The sequence below is a fragment of the Cibotium barometz genome, chromosome 15, assembly GCF_041138505.1.
Source record: "Cibotium barometz isolate CiBa-2024 chromosome 15, ASM4113850v1, whole genome shotgun sequence".
Classification (NCBI taxonomy): domain Eukaryota; kingdom Viridiplantae; phylum Streptophyta; class Polypodiopsida; order Cyatheales; family Cibotiaceae; genus Cibotium; species Cibotium barometz.
The window spans coordinates 774,972-789,069 of NC_141060.1; positions in this window are offsets into that span (position 1 = coordinate 774,972).

Here is a 14,098-nt window from a genome sequence, read left to right on the forward strand (position 1 = left end):
CATGGAAATCCAACTCACGAAACTAACTCTCTCACGGATTTCCTTCTCACGGAAATCCATCTCACGGATTTCCAACTCACGGAAATCCAACTCTTACAGGTTTACCCCGTCTCACGGGATTACCCCTCACGACTTGCACTTTCACAACTTTAACACATGCACTTAATTTGACCTTGGCATGTCACAGCTAACATACCTTGTTTATTGCTCACACCATTAACACCCTTCCCATCACAATTAACCTTCTTACCAATTTATTTATATATATATATAAAAGATAACAACAAGGAGTGGCACATGCCCCACTAGTCTCTAGACTAATCTTTTTTCCATGTGTAGATGTCGACCCTCAGACCCAAAAGCTGGAGAGACCCCCGCGGTAACACAGGCTAGTGCTACAAGATCCCAGATGAGCCAGAAGAAAAGACCAAAACAGGGCCCAAAGATGAACAACTTGGGTTCATACGCCTAGGCTTTCCATGGTGCCATCATCAGCAAAAGGAGATCCAAACAGCACATGGAAAGGTGTCCTTGCAATATCACAGCTCGGAGTGCCTCCAAATACTGGAAGAGGCAAAAGTTAAAGATAAGCTAGAGAAGGCGGGCCTTGGTAGGATGGCACCACACAAGTTCTCCCCTAGAACATAGACACAAAGCTTTATGCAGAATATATAAAGATGTATGATAAAGCCACCAAGAGGGAGATAGTAACAAAAGCCGATGTATGGCACCACGGAACAAGTACTGATCATAGAAGAGTTAATATGTGAGGCTCTGTAGATAGCTCCCACCACTAGTCAAGATCCATACACATGCCTTTGACAAGATGCCCCTAGATGCCATGTTGAAGAAGAGCTCCTACAACTCTAATGGAGCTGAATACGAGAACATCAGGGATGAAGCCACAGAGAAGGCATGCAAGGCTATGTCACTGATCATGCAGGTGAAGCCAGTTGTTGTAAGATTCCTCCCTCCAGTTTTTGAGGTGTACAGGTGTAAGAACCTTCCCTTTTGATCTTATAATTATTCCCCTCTCTGAAATAAAAGAAAGATCCTGTTTTGGCTTAGAGAGAGAAAATGTCTCGAGGGAGGTAATTCAAAATTGAGATATTTTGGATATAAAAATCCTCCTAGTGTCTAAAATGGTTTTCCCTGAAACAAAAATTCAAAAAGAACTTTTCAATGTGCAATTGGAATTAATTGAAAATAGGTATAAAGGACCTTAGCCTAAGGGTCTAGATTTTCAAAAAAAAATTAAATTATGGTCCAATTAAGGTTCCTATGGGCCAATAGGATTAATCCAAGTGTTGGAATGAGATAAATCCAAAGAATAAAAGAAAATACCCAAAAATGAGTAAATGCTCACATAAGATGAAGAGTTGACTGAGTACAAGGTTTATTAGTTAAAAATTAAGAGATATTAGTTTAAAAATGAGATATTTAGAGGAAATGATACATTTTTGACACCTCAGTGTGGGGATCTCCCCTCATGAAGTAGGTGACTTTTTCTCATGATTACCCCCAATTTTTAATCAATAAAATGAGATATTTTTATCTCTCCTCTCTCCTGTTTCAAAACTAGATCCAAAAAGTAAGCTGTGAACTGACCCAAAATGGTCAAAAATTGACCAAACTGATCTAGAAAATTCTTGAAGGGCGAAAGCAAGGGATGGTGGTACAAAATTGGTTGTCCTTGACACCACCTAGGCTTGGTAGAACGAGAGTAAAGAAAAAGAGGGCAAAAAGGAAATAAAGGAGAAATATTAAGCTGTGAAAATTCCCTGAGGTGTTATACTTTAGTCTTTTTTTTGAAACGTCCCATAACAGATAGACGTGGGTGGAGACGTGGGTGCAGACGCAAGGAAGCAGATTTCTCTCTCTCCCTCTCTCTCTCTCTCAGACCTCCCCTCTGTGTCTGTCTGTCTGTCTCTCTCTCTCTCTCTCTCAGACCTCTCTCTGCACATCCTCTATCCCCTGCGGAACACCATAGCCCTCTCTCTCTCTGTATAAACATGGCAGCTCAGGCCGTCAGCATATTTACAGAGACGATGCTGGAGGTTGAGTGTGATTCCTTCACTAACCTTGAGTCAGGGATACCTACATTTACAGAGGATACTATCAATGAAACCCAAGCTGCTCACGAACCTGTCGGAAACCAAGAATTTCTCCGGGGCTATTGGGCGCAAAAGAAGCGTGAGCAACGATGCAAGGAGCGCAACCCTGCTAGGGAAGGTAGCCTTTCAAGAACCAGGTCAAGGAACAATATATGCAAAGCCATGGCTAGATGTTGGTGTCGACGGACCCAAGGACTAACAACAGTAGAACAACAGGAAATTCTAGAGCAGCTCATGCATCATCAGCCGTTTTCCAAGTTGAGGAGTTCGGATGTGCAATCGAGTCTTCTTTCCAACGTTCGCAACACATTGACTCAATTGAAAGTACCTCACTCTGCAAGTGAGCTGTTTGTAAAGAGAGCCTCTTTGATGATGATACTGAACAATGGTGATCAGAGAACAATGTCAGTGAACCAGTCCAAAATTGCTGCTGTCTTGGGTGTTCATCGACGGAATATAGCGGCAGCAAGCAGTCGACTGGAAACGAAAGATGAGAATGAAGTGTTGCCACTTAGTGCTTGTCACAGACAATTGCCTTTGTATACAAGTATCACAAGTGAAACTAGAGATTTGGTGACCGCTTTTTGGAAATCTGAGACGAGAGTTTCACCAAACAAAAAGGATATTTGTAAGCAGAGGATCGAGGCAAAATGTGTCATCAAACATCCAATTCATCTTCTAGATGACTCTCAGGTAATATGTTTTTGCTACAATGCAATCCATGGTGTCCTTGATTTCTGTTGGAATAGTTCAAAATTTGTAGTCTTTGGGCAGCACTGAAAGCTTGGCTGTTCAGTACCAAACTGGTAGTTTTTTACCAGCAATCACTCTAGGCCATAAGTACCAATTTGGTACTGCAATCATTGTAGGTACTAATTCCCATATCCAAGTACTTACCATTGTTTGAATTCCCAGCTCCATAATAGTATCATTGTAGGTACCAATTCCACCTCCATAGGATTAAATTTGGCACGTCTCTGAATTTTGCATTGTACCCAACAAGATTCACGGTACAACTTTTGGTTGCAATGTCCAAGAGTAAGGAAGCACAGTCTCAATTTGGCACTTTTGAGAAGCACTCACACTTGGTAGTGTAATACCAAATTAGGTTTTGGAGACAGATTTGGTGCTTTCAATGTATCTTGCAAAGTACCAAATGGATGCATAGTACCAATTTTGGAGCGTTTTATATCCAGAAAAGTATCCAATTTTGTACTAAGCATCCAATTATGGTACTGTAAAGTATACAGAGAAATAGCCAATTTGGTACTGTGGATCAAGTTCGGTACTATGCAGGGTGCTTTAAGTGTGCCTGGTTAGTACCTAAGGTGTTCCACAGCTGCAATTTGGTTTTTTTGGGCACCACTTACACTTGGTAGTATAATACCAAAATGGGTTTTGGAAACAGATTTGGTGCTTTTAGAGGATACTGAAAAGTACCAAACTAGATGCATAGTACCAATTATGGCGCTCTTTGTATCCAAAAAAGTATCCAATTTTGTACTAAGCTTCCAATTATGGTACTGTGAAGTATACAGAGAAATAGCCAATTTGGTACTATGGATCAATTTTGGTACTATGCAGGGTGCTTTAAGTGTGCCTGCATAGTACCTAAGGGGTTCCACAAATCCAATTTGGTGTTTTTGGGCACCACTCACACTTGGTAGTATTATACCAAATTGTGTTTTGGAAAGAGATTGGGTGCTTTTAGTGAATACAGAAAAGTACCAAACTGGATGCATAGTACCAATTTTAAAGCTTTTCTGTATCCAAAAAAGTACCCAAATTGCCACTATGGATCCATTTTGGTAATATGCAGTATGTAAAACAGTACCAAATTGGGTACTATGGTTCCAGCTTGGTACATAGAACCAAATTTGGTGCTTTTTTGTATTCACAAAAGCACCCAATTTGTTACTATGATCCAATTTGGTACCATGCTTAATGTAGAAAAGTATCCAATTGGGTACTATGGTCCGCCTGGTAATAAATAGAGCCTAATATGGTGCTTTTCTGCATCAAATTTGGCACTATAGTCTATTATCTGGCACTACAGTTCCTTTAGAATGAGTTGGTGGTTTACAGTACCAAATTTTGTACTGTAAATAGCTTTGGTGCTTTACTCTTGTTTGATAGTATTCTGAGCTCTAACGTGGTTCATTTTTCGTTTAAAGGTGGAGCTCTACAAAAGATTCAAGAGCATGTATCCTGCGGTGAAGTTGTCACTTAGGTCCTTTGAGACACTCAAGCCTTTTTTTGTCCGAAGATTGAAAGAGCGCTATACTTGCTGCTGTATTTACCATATCCAGATGGTATACTTCAAGGATGCTTTCAATCAAATGCGCCAGAACAAGTTTGGGCATCACGGCAAAGAACATCCATGTACATGCTCCGTTTGTGGTACACGTAGTGAGGCAAGCCAATGTTCTGCAAACCAGGCTGTTTTTCAACACATAAGTAACTTGCTGGATTTTATATTGTGCCCTCGCCCTAAGGAGGGTGAATATCATGCAAAGAGATGCTTGCTTGGAGAGTGCCCCAAATGCGGTGTACGAAAGTTGTCATTCTGCCCAGCCGAGATTGCAACAGATAGCAAGGAGGTGACTGTTAAGATATTCCAGGATGTGGGCACTGGACAGGTTAATGGTGATGGAAAAGAGAAGAAGCGAAAGGACTTGGTCGTGGAAAGGATGAAAAGTGCAACTTTCATTCATCTCTTTTCAGATCATCTGAAAAGCTTCGTTAAGCACAACCTTATGTTTAGGTGGCAGGCCCAACAATTCAAAGACTGCTTGCTTAAGTTTCCCAGAGATGTTGTGGTATCTGTTGTTGATTTTGCAAAGAATTACAGCTTTAAAGTGCAAAATGAGATCCAGTCCATGCATTGGTGGTCAACACAGGTAACAATACTGGTACACATCTCTTATATCAAAAATTTAGGAGGAGCTATTGAGAAGACTGTGCATTTTTACATATCAGATGATAAGCTCCACGACACGCTCTTTGTTCAGCATTGTTTTATGCTGCATGACAACTGGATGAAACAGCAAGCACACTGTTTGCGTTATCATTGGGTATGGTCAGATGGTGCCGCTTCACAGTTCAAGGCACGAAGACCACACTATTTCGTAGCCAGGTATTATCAGTTGACAGGATTGCTTATGATGCATAACTTCTTTGCTTCAGGGCATGGAAAAGGAGAGCATGATGGTGCAGGTGCTATTATCAAGAGAACCCTGACGCACGAAGAGCTAAAACCCGATGGCTGGCCCATGAAGTGTGCGGCTGATGTGGTCAATTTTTTGAACGCGAGGTTTCAACCGACAAAACGGAAGGTGGAAGTGCCAGCACAAGGAGGGTGTTCTGGTTGGTTTCACCGAATGATGTGCTGCGTTTTCCGTTGTGGGACTGTAAACCAATTGCAGGCTCTCGCTCATTCCATTGTGTTGACGGCTACTCAACGCACAATCCCTGTGATGTGCATTTTCGTACGCTGTCATGCTTCTGTGATCCATGTGTGAATGGGCAGTGGAGGAGATGCAATAATAAATAGCACATTGAAGAATGGAAATATGTCTCCATCGAGCCATTGATGACAGAGTCAGTACAACCTACAAATAGTGATGAGGACGACGATGATGAGGAGAACTACAATGATTTGTTTTCCTCCCATGTGAGTGAGGATTTAAGCATGCCTATGTATGAAGGAGACCCCGAGGTGTTGAGCCAATTATTGTCCATTGGGGATAACTTTGCAGTGAACGCAGCCGGGGTCAAAGCGGTACGAATACCCCTCCATAGATACAAAGTAGTTGACAACGAACGAGGAAATGTCATCCTCAACATCAAACAAGGGATTCCGGTGGCTGTAAGCAGTGGGGAACTTATCAGGTAGCCACCCGGAGATCCACGAGAAAATGACATCCATAAGATACTTCGGCTTGTGGGGGTCATAATACTTAGGCTCATATGACCGGATGCAGCAGCACGAGTCGTAATCATTCTTCAAGGACTTGTATCTCGTGTCGTCCACAAGGAGGGTGTTCGTTTCATTGAATTGCGGATACTTGCGCCACACTGTTCTTAGGAGCTTCAAAAAAATAGGCTTGTTACCGAACTCCTTCGCAAGGACTGGCACATCTCTGAGTTTGGTAGCCCACCTCTCACAATGAGACTGGTCAAAAATATCTGTAAAACACGTAAACCAAGCAATTAGAGTAGCAGCACAAATAAGAGTACCAAAGCTAACAAACAGTACATAACAGTGAAAAGGTACCAAACTTGGTACAACACAGTACCAAAGTACCAAATAACCAAAGTACCAAACATTATAAAATGGTGTACAAAAATGTTACCAAGCACAGAACCAAGTACCATAGTATCAAAGCACCAAACAGTACCAAATTGTGTACAAAATAAAAAACACAATTTCAAACTACCATAGCATCAGAGTACCAAAGTACCAAAGATAACCAAAGAGTACCAAATTATGTACAAAACAGTGCCAAATTGTGTACACATGAACAAACATAGTCCAAAGCAGCATAGCACCAGAGTATCAAAGTTCCAAAAAGTACCAAATTGTGTTAGCAGTGCCAAAAGTACCAAACTACCAAATAGTACCAGATTGTGTACAGAACAGTAGCAAAGCTAGCCAAACAGTATCAAAATCAATAAAACCAGTTGTGAAAGTTTAGGGATAAATACCTAAAAAGAGGCCTTTCATCTTCATCAACTGAGGGAAGCAAGCATTCATTATGGCCATCAGGTTCTTCCTTTGGCTACATGACCAGAGCATCACGTCGCATCGCTTCCTCAAGTTGACGATGAAGTCCTCCGCATCAGGTCTGACGACACAATATTTGTATTGAGACACTTGCACACCTCGGGGCCTAACTCCATCTGGGAACGGGAGCTGCCACAAATCCTTGGGTGCTTCAACATAATCCTTCAGTAGCACTCCATTGACATCCAAAACAACAAGGCACCTATTGCTTGCCATTACATGTATCGGCATTGATGTATCCGGTGGTTGTTCATGTAGCCACCAATGGTCCCCTGTTGTAGTACCACTAAACTATATGAGTAGAAGAACACAGCCTTTTCGCAAAAGCAAAGTTAGACATTGGGCACCAATAAAAGGTTACAAAACAGTGACAGTAGGACATGACAGTTTACAAACACATTGACACCTTTCAAGAGTAGAGCGACATGACACAAAACGCATCGACAAAAACAAAATGGGCTGGTATTTCAAATTAGTCCAGAAGCAAGTACAAAATGCTGTAACATCAACTAATTTTTGCAGCCTTGCGGCTTGAGACCACCACCAACGGGGCGCTTTCTACATTTCATAGCGAAGAGCTCGAAGAGGGTGGCTGAATCATTGCTATCACCTGTTTCTAAGGGCGTTGCATCAGGTGTCTCCTCCGTAGCTCTGTCCTTCCCCACAACTTTTGTATCCTCCGTGCCTTTAGGCAACTCTACACCTTCACCCTCCTCTGCACCTTTAACCTGCTCTACACTTTCAGTAGCTTCCCCCGCCTCTTTGGCCTCCTTCGCGCTTTTAGCCTCCTCTACACCTTCAGCCCCCTCTGCACCTTAAGCCTCCTCAGCACTTTCAGTAGCTTCCCCCGCCGCTCTGGCCTCCTCATTGCTTTTAGCCTCCTCAGTGTCTTTGGGCTCCTCTGCACCTGCAGCCTCCTGTGCACTTTGAGTAGCTTCTGCTGCCCTATTTCCGTTCTTCCTCCTCTTTCTACCTGCCTTGTCCTTTGCAGATGTTGATGCCGTAGCCAAAACCTCTACCTCTGCTGAGAGAACTTCAACTGTCACCTTTAGAAAAATACACTCAAAACTCCGCCAAATCTGAAACTAAGTTGAGACCCTTCGAATTGATCTGTGGATCAAGGTTATAGAATTCGAGGAATTCTCGTATGAAATTTTGAATTATCAAGAAGTTTGGGGATAGTGATTTAAGAAATACTCCTTGTATTCAAAAGAAAATCAAACTAAAAGCTCACATAGAAACCTTGTTTTCCTAAAGGATTGTCTTATGCCCAGAATGCTAGAAGGCACATTTGGTATATGTTTTTCTAAGGGAAGTTCGGTTACAATCAGCTGTTGGCGGGGGAGTGTTCAAAGGACGGCTCACGTGGCAAAGCCTGCCTAGGTCTTGACCAACCTCGGTATGGTTGAAAAATGGTGCGCTTCCCCGGTACGATGAGGGCCGACGAAGCGGTCCCTGACGAAGCGATCCCTGAGTGAATAGATGTGATGACATGTGAGTCAGATAGATGTGAATGAATGGATGAGATGTGATGTCATGTGAATCGGGATGTAAATGAATGATATGGGATGTGAATGGATGATATGTGATGAAAATGGATGTGAATTTGTATGTGAAGAATGGATGTGAATGTGTATGTGAAGAATGGATGTGGATGTGTATGTGAAGAATGGATGTGGATGTATGTGAAAGAATGGATGTGAATGTGTATGTGAAGAATGGATGTGGATGTGTATGTGAAAGAATGGATGTGGATGTATGTGAAAGAATGGATGTGAATGTGTATGTGAAGAATGGATGTGGATATGTATGTGAAAGAATGGATGTGGATATGTATGTGAAAGAATGGATGTGAATGTGATGTGACATGAATATATGTGGATGTGAAGTGATAGATATGAATGTATGGATAGATGTGGGTAGTCGTACATGTGAACGATTGGATGGATGTGAGTGAATGAGATGTGATGTGAATCGGGATGTGAATGAATGAGATGTGATGTCATGTGAATCGGGATGTGAATGAATGATATGGGTGGATGAGATGTGATGTGATGTGAATCGAGATATGAATAAATGAGATGTGATGTGAAATGGATGTGATGTGAAATGGATGTGATGTGAATCGAGATAGATGTGAATGAATGAGATGTGAGGTGAAATGGATGTGATGTGATGTGATGTGGATCGGTGTAGATATGAATGGATGAGATGTGAATGAATGTGATGTGATGAGATGTGGATATGGGTAGATGCGAGTGGATGAGACCTAATGAGGATAAATGAGAAAAGATGAGATGAAAATGATGTGATTGGATGAGAATGGGAATACATATGAAATGGATGTGGATTAAATAATGTGGATTGATGTGGAACAATGTGAAAAGACGAGAGTTCGTTATAGAAACTGTATTTATGACCTATTTTTAAATGACTGTTTTATGTCAAGAATACTAGGGAAGCATTTTGACCGTCTTGTGTGAATGAGGTCGTGGTGGAGACCTAACAGATAACGTTGCAGCAGCTGGCGGAGAGTCAACGGAGGATATCTCGCGTAGCAAAGTCAGCCAAGGTCTTGACCAGCCTCGGTTCGATTTAAATGGTGAGCTTCCGGTACGGTGGATGAGGTACCAAGGAAGTGGCCTATGAGTGAAGCACTAGGTGACTTGCGAGCGAAGGATCCTAGAGGGTGCTGACCATACGGTGCTCGGGCTCTGGGTCGACGAAGATACCCACACGTGCATCGGGGAAGATATTTGGATCAAGGAGTAAGAGTTGTTTTCTGAATTCGGGCATGGATCTAGTTGATTGACCTTGCTGGTCCTCAACGGATGAGTCCATGGCTCTTTTATATGGACTGTTGGTTTATCTTGCTAATCTTCAAGGAAGATTCCATTTTGATTTTTTTAAGTGAATCTATTACCGGATACTATGAGCTAGGATTTATCGAAAAGGCCCCTGAGTGGACAGGTGGTGAGCGTTCTGGTTGCCAATGATGCCATAGGCACACCGATGAAGGAAAAAATAAAAATTAGGATTCAACCGGATATTTTGGAGAATTATGATCAGTGATACTATAGTTTCATTAAAAGATTATTTTCAAGACAGCTGAATCTGTGAAAAAGGCAATTTCATATTGGGTGTGTAAGTGGTATGACTAGTTTTAAGTTTGCATGAATATTCGGCTAGGGGACCTGGGAACTCTTTTTTCTGGTACCCGGGACAAAACCTAACCAAATTCTTAAATGGATCCCATCACCACAGTGGTTGGCTAACCCACGGGACTGGATGGGGTTAGGCTGGACTGATGGATCCCTAAATGAGACTCAATTCTATTATGGTACGATAGATGAAGCAAATCCCAGATAAAAATTGTTCTATGGAAAAGAATCAACGGCTGTGCCTCTCAATGAGGAAAAAAGCGTTAGTCTCTATGATCCAAGTGCAAGTCTTTTCCTTGATTTGACTATGAGACTTATGGGTTCGGTCAGATCAGTTCAGCTAGTTAAGGCTCTTGACTACATTAGAGTAAAAATATCCTAGAGAAATCGCCCGTGCTTTCCGAGCGAGGGAAGTTTTTCCGGGTTCGGTTTTGGAAGAACCGAGAGATTAGTCTATAGTCCGGATATACGTGGGCGAGGCCCCAAGTGAGGGACCCTGCCCCTCGCAACAACAAGAAGTGCTACCTCTGCTGTTGCTAGCACCCCAAAATTCGTTGCACAGTGGGGACAGGGATCTTTCACCCCAGTGGACAGGTACAACAGGGTTCCACTAAATAGAATCACAAAGATGCATGAAGAAAAGGAGGAGGATTGGGCATATTATATCCACAGGGAGATGGAGAACTACCTTAAAGTGCATCAGTCAAAGATATGCAACCCGTACATGATGACACAGGTATTGAACCATGTGGCTCGGAGACCAGAACCACAACCAGAAAAGCAAATGCAATTGGCACTCCTCACAGATCAACTAGCGCGCTAACTGGTGCAAAAATGCAAGAAGGACAAGCTATCCTCATGGAGACTAAGGCAATATTGAAGGAGATCAAGAGAAAAGGAAAAAGAAGACTAAAAGAAGTATGAGAGGTGTCATACCAGATGTGGTTGAAGAAACACAAAGAATTGAGGCTAAGCTCACACATGAAATCAAGTCATACCAAGAAGTACTAGAGCAGCAAGAAGCCATTGTTAGTGAGGCCACACAAGAAGAAGACTCCTCCTCAAAGCCCAGCTCAGCTAATCTACAAAAACTTGTCTCCACTAAAGAATTCTACTATGTCACCTGCGAGGATGCAGCCAGGGACTGAAGTAGAAGCAGTGCTAGCAGAAGAACCCCACGAACTTGAAGAAGCAAGCTGAAGTAGAAGCAGTGCTAGGCAGAAGAATCCCACGAACTTGAAGAAGCAACATCGCTCCCAGTGCAAGTCACAATAGCGCCATTGGATACAGGTAAAAGACCAAGGACTGAAGGTACACCCAGTCCAAGCAAAAGGAGGTGTCTGGAGAACGAAGAGGTAATACCAGAGCTATCATTCCTACATAATTTGGACTATGAAAAATTCTTTTAGGAAACTATGGAAGGACTAGATGAGCTACTAAATCTATCACATGCAAGATTGGAAGGGGCAGTGGCCACAAGTGCTTCACTGTGGGAGCAAGAACAACGAGTGGTGGTGCCATCTCCTCATGACACATATGCTTCATGATCACAATGCCGCACTCTGGAAGCAAGTTCAAGAGTCAAACAACCAAGTACAGACCTTGCAAGAACACCTAACAGCAGCGGGCAGAGGCCACCCATAGAGATGTGATCATGAAGAGTTTAAAGGAAACCAAGGAGCAAGAGGCCAGGTAGTACCAAGCATTGGAAAACAATAATTTGGTTCTCAACGAAACTATTGTGTAAAGAATTAAAGAGAATACGTATTTGAAAGCGTAGCTGAATTAGGCTAAAGAGCAACTTCAAAAGGAGGTCACCCATAACCAAGAGCTAGCAGCAGCTATCCATGCCCCGCAGGTACAGGAGCTCCAACACACTTCCCTAGCCAAAGGAGAAGAGCTACAAGGTCAGATCCAAACAATATCCATAAGTTTGAAGGAAGACGAAAGCAGAGCGACCCACTTGCAACAAGAAAGAGAACAAAATAACAAGGCAAATGCAGAGAAGGTTAGAGCGCTTAATGATACCATTAGCACCAATCAAGCTGAGATACAGAGAATGATGATTGCACACCAAGAGGCAATGGCGCAAGTCACCCAGCAGCTACAAGACAATCAAATATTGGCTGCCGATGAAAGACTTCAAAGAATCACTGAGGCTCAGGGAAGGGAGGCTACCGCTAGACGTGTGCAAGAAGAAGCAACAAGGCACTTTGATTGAGGAGCGAGATGCTGCTAGAATGGTGAGAGAAATAGCTATATCAAACCTCCTCAACACACCAAGGACTCCCGTATCCAAGAATTGGAATGTCAACTGCCTATACAAGACCGAAGTCAAAGATAAGAACCAACAGATGAAATGCGCCTACTCCTTGAGCGAGCCTCAGAGATAGGTCAGTTGTCAGTAACCTCAAACTCTTACTCTTTTTTTGTCTACACTAACCCTCTCATTGATTCAATATGATATAAATCTTTTTAAGGACCCTAGCCTAGGAGAACTAACACTCATTATGCAAAATACTAAACGTGATGACGATCCCACTATCATTATAGAAATTTTTCGGGGGGATGTAGTATTAACTAATCCTCAGGATATCTACTTTTATCCCTTGCACCCAATTGTGCTAAACCTTTGTAGTTGGTGTTGGGTGCTCCAAAACTCTAAAATCATAGACAACAATGTCGAAAAATCAGACTTGTTTGTTCCAAATGATATTCCTGACACAGCGGCCAACTATGAGGTTGTAGCCTAGAGTTATCAATGGATTATAAGACATGGATGGCTAGAAGTATACAATACTCACCAGCACTTAAACTTATGTGAATCTTCCTTATATCACCCTTTTGGTATTCTAAAACTATATCATAATATCTACAAACATTTAGAATCCATGTTAACCAACGTCCTCTACACTTTTGATAAAAACACATGTTAAATATCCTAACATTAGTCCTGATGAGGATATCACCGAGCTCCAAGATTTTATGAAACTCCACAAACCTAGCCACCCACCCCCAAGCTTGGCCATGATCAGGAAGAGACATCCAATTCATCATCTAACCCTACTTACCCTGTGTATTCTAATGTAGCCAGTAAATCACTAAATCCATATCCTAATGCTCCACCTACTGACAAGTCTCAAGTAGATTGCATTTTTCTACTCTCCCTTCTCAACCTTTAAAATTTCCCACTAACACTCTCGCCCCCACCAAGGAGGTACCGGCACCTGACCCATCTCCCCCCACAGAAAACTCAGGAGGTACGTCATACTCTCCCACAAGACACCATTGAATCTTTTACTGATGATACTATTCTGGAGTCCTTGTCTGGTGCAGAGTATGAAGGATTCATAAGAGAGAGCAATCCACTGCTAAAGCCAAAACTGATGTTCAAGGTGTTAATGCAAATAACACCATTTGAGCCAACTCGAAGGATTTTACCAGAAGCTTACTCGGATGTCACACCAACAAAGCAACATTATGTACCATAACCTCTCCAAGCACCTCGCCCGGAATTAGAAGAACTTCTACCTTTGGCTGGAGAGGGCACCTTATAGTCTAACGTGGCAAGGCATACCAAGTTAGCAAATCTACAATTGGCTGATCTGTTGGAAATCATAATGGTGACATTTATGATCAGTTATTATTGCTTCCGCAGGTGGAGGAAGATCACCCAGTCCCCACACAAGAGGGGGGTATACAACAATTATCACAGATGATGCACACCCCAGGCTGGAAGATTTTGGCATACAGCGAGAATGGAGAAAGGATTTCCACCAACTAAACGAGTTGATGCCTTGTACATGCCACTAAAGAAGAGATGGACACCTCTTGAATTTCAAGAGGCCAAGCAGCGAGATTCGCATTTCTGTTATAACTTCCCCATCTTCATGCCAACTACATTTACAGATATAAGGGAAAAAAGAAAGCAGATGTTGAATTGGTGGATCTTAAAAATTTTGGGTACTTGGATATACTAGCATTCCCTTAGATAACTCCCTTGTTTTATCTTCTCTTTAATAGAATCATGTGTACTG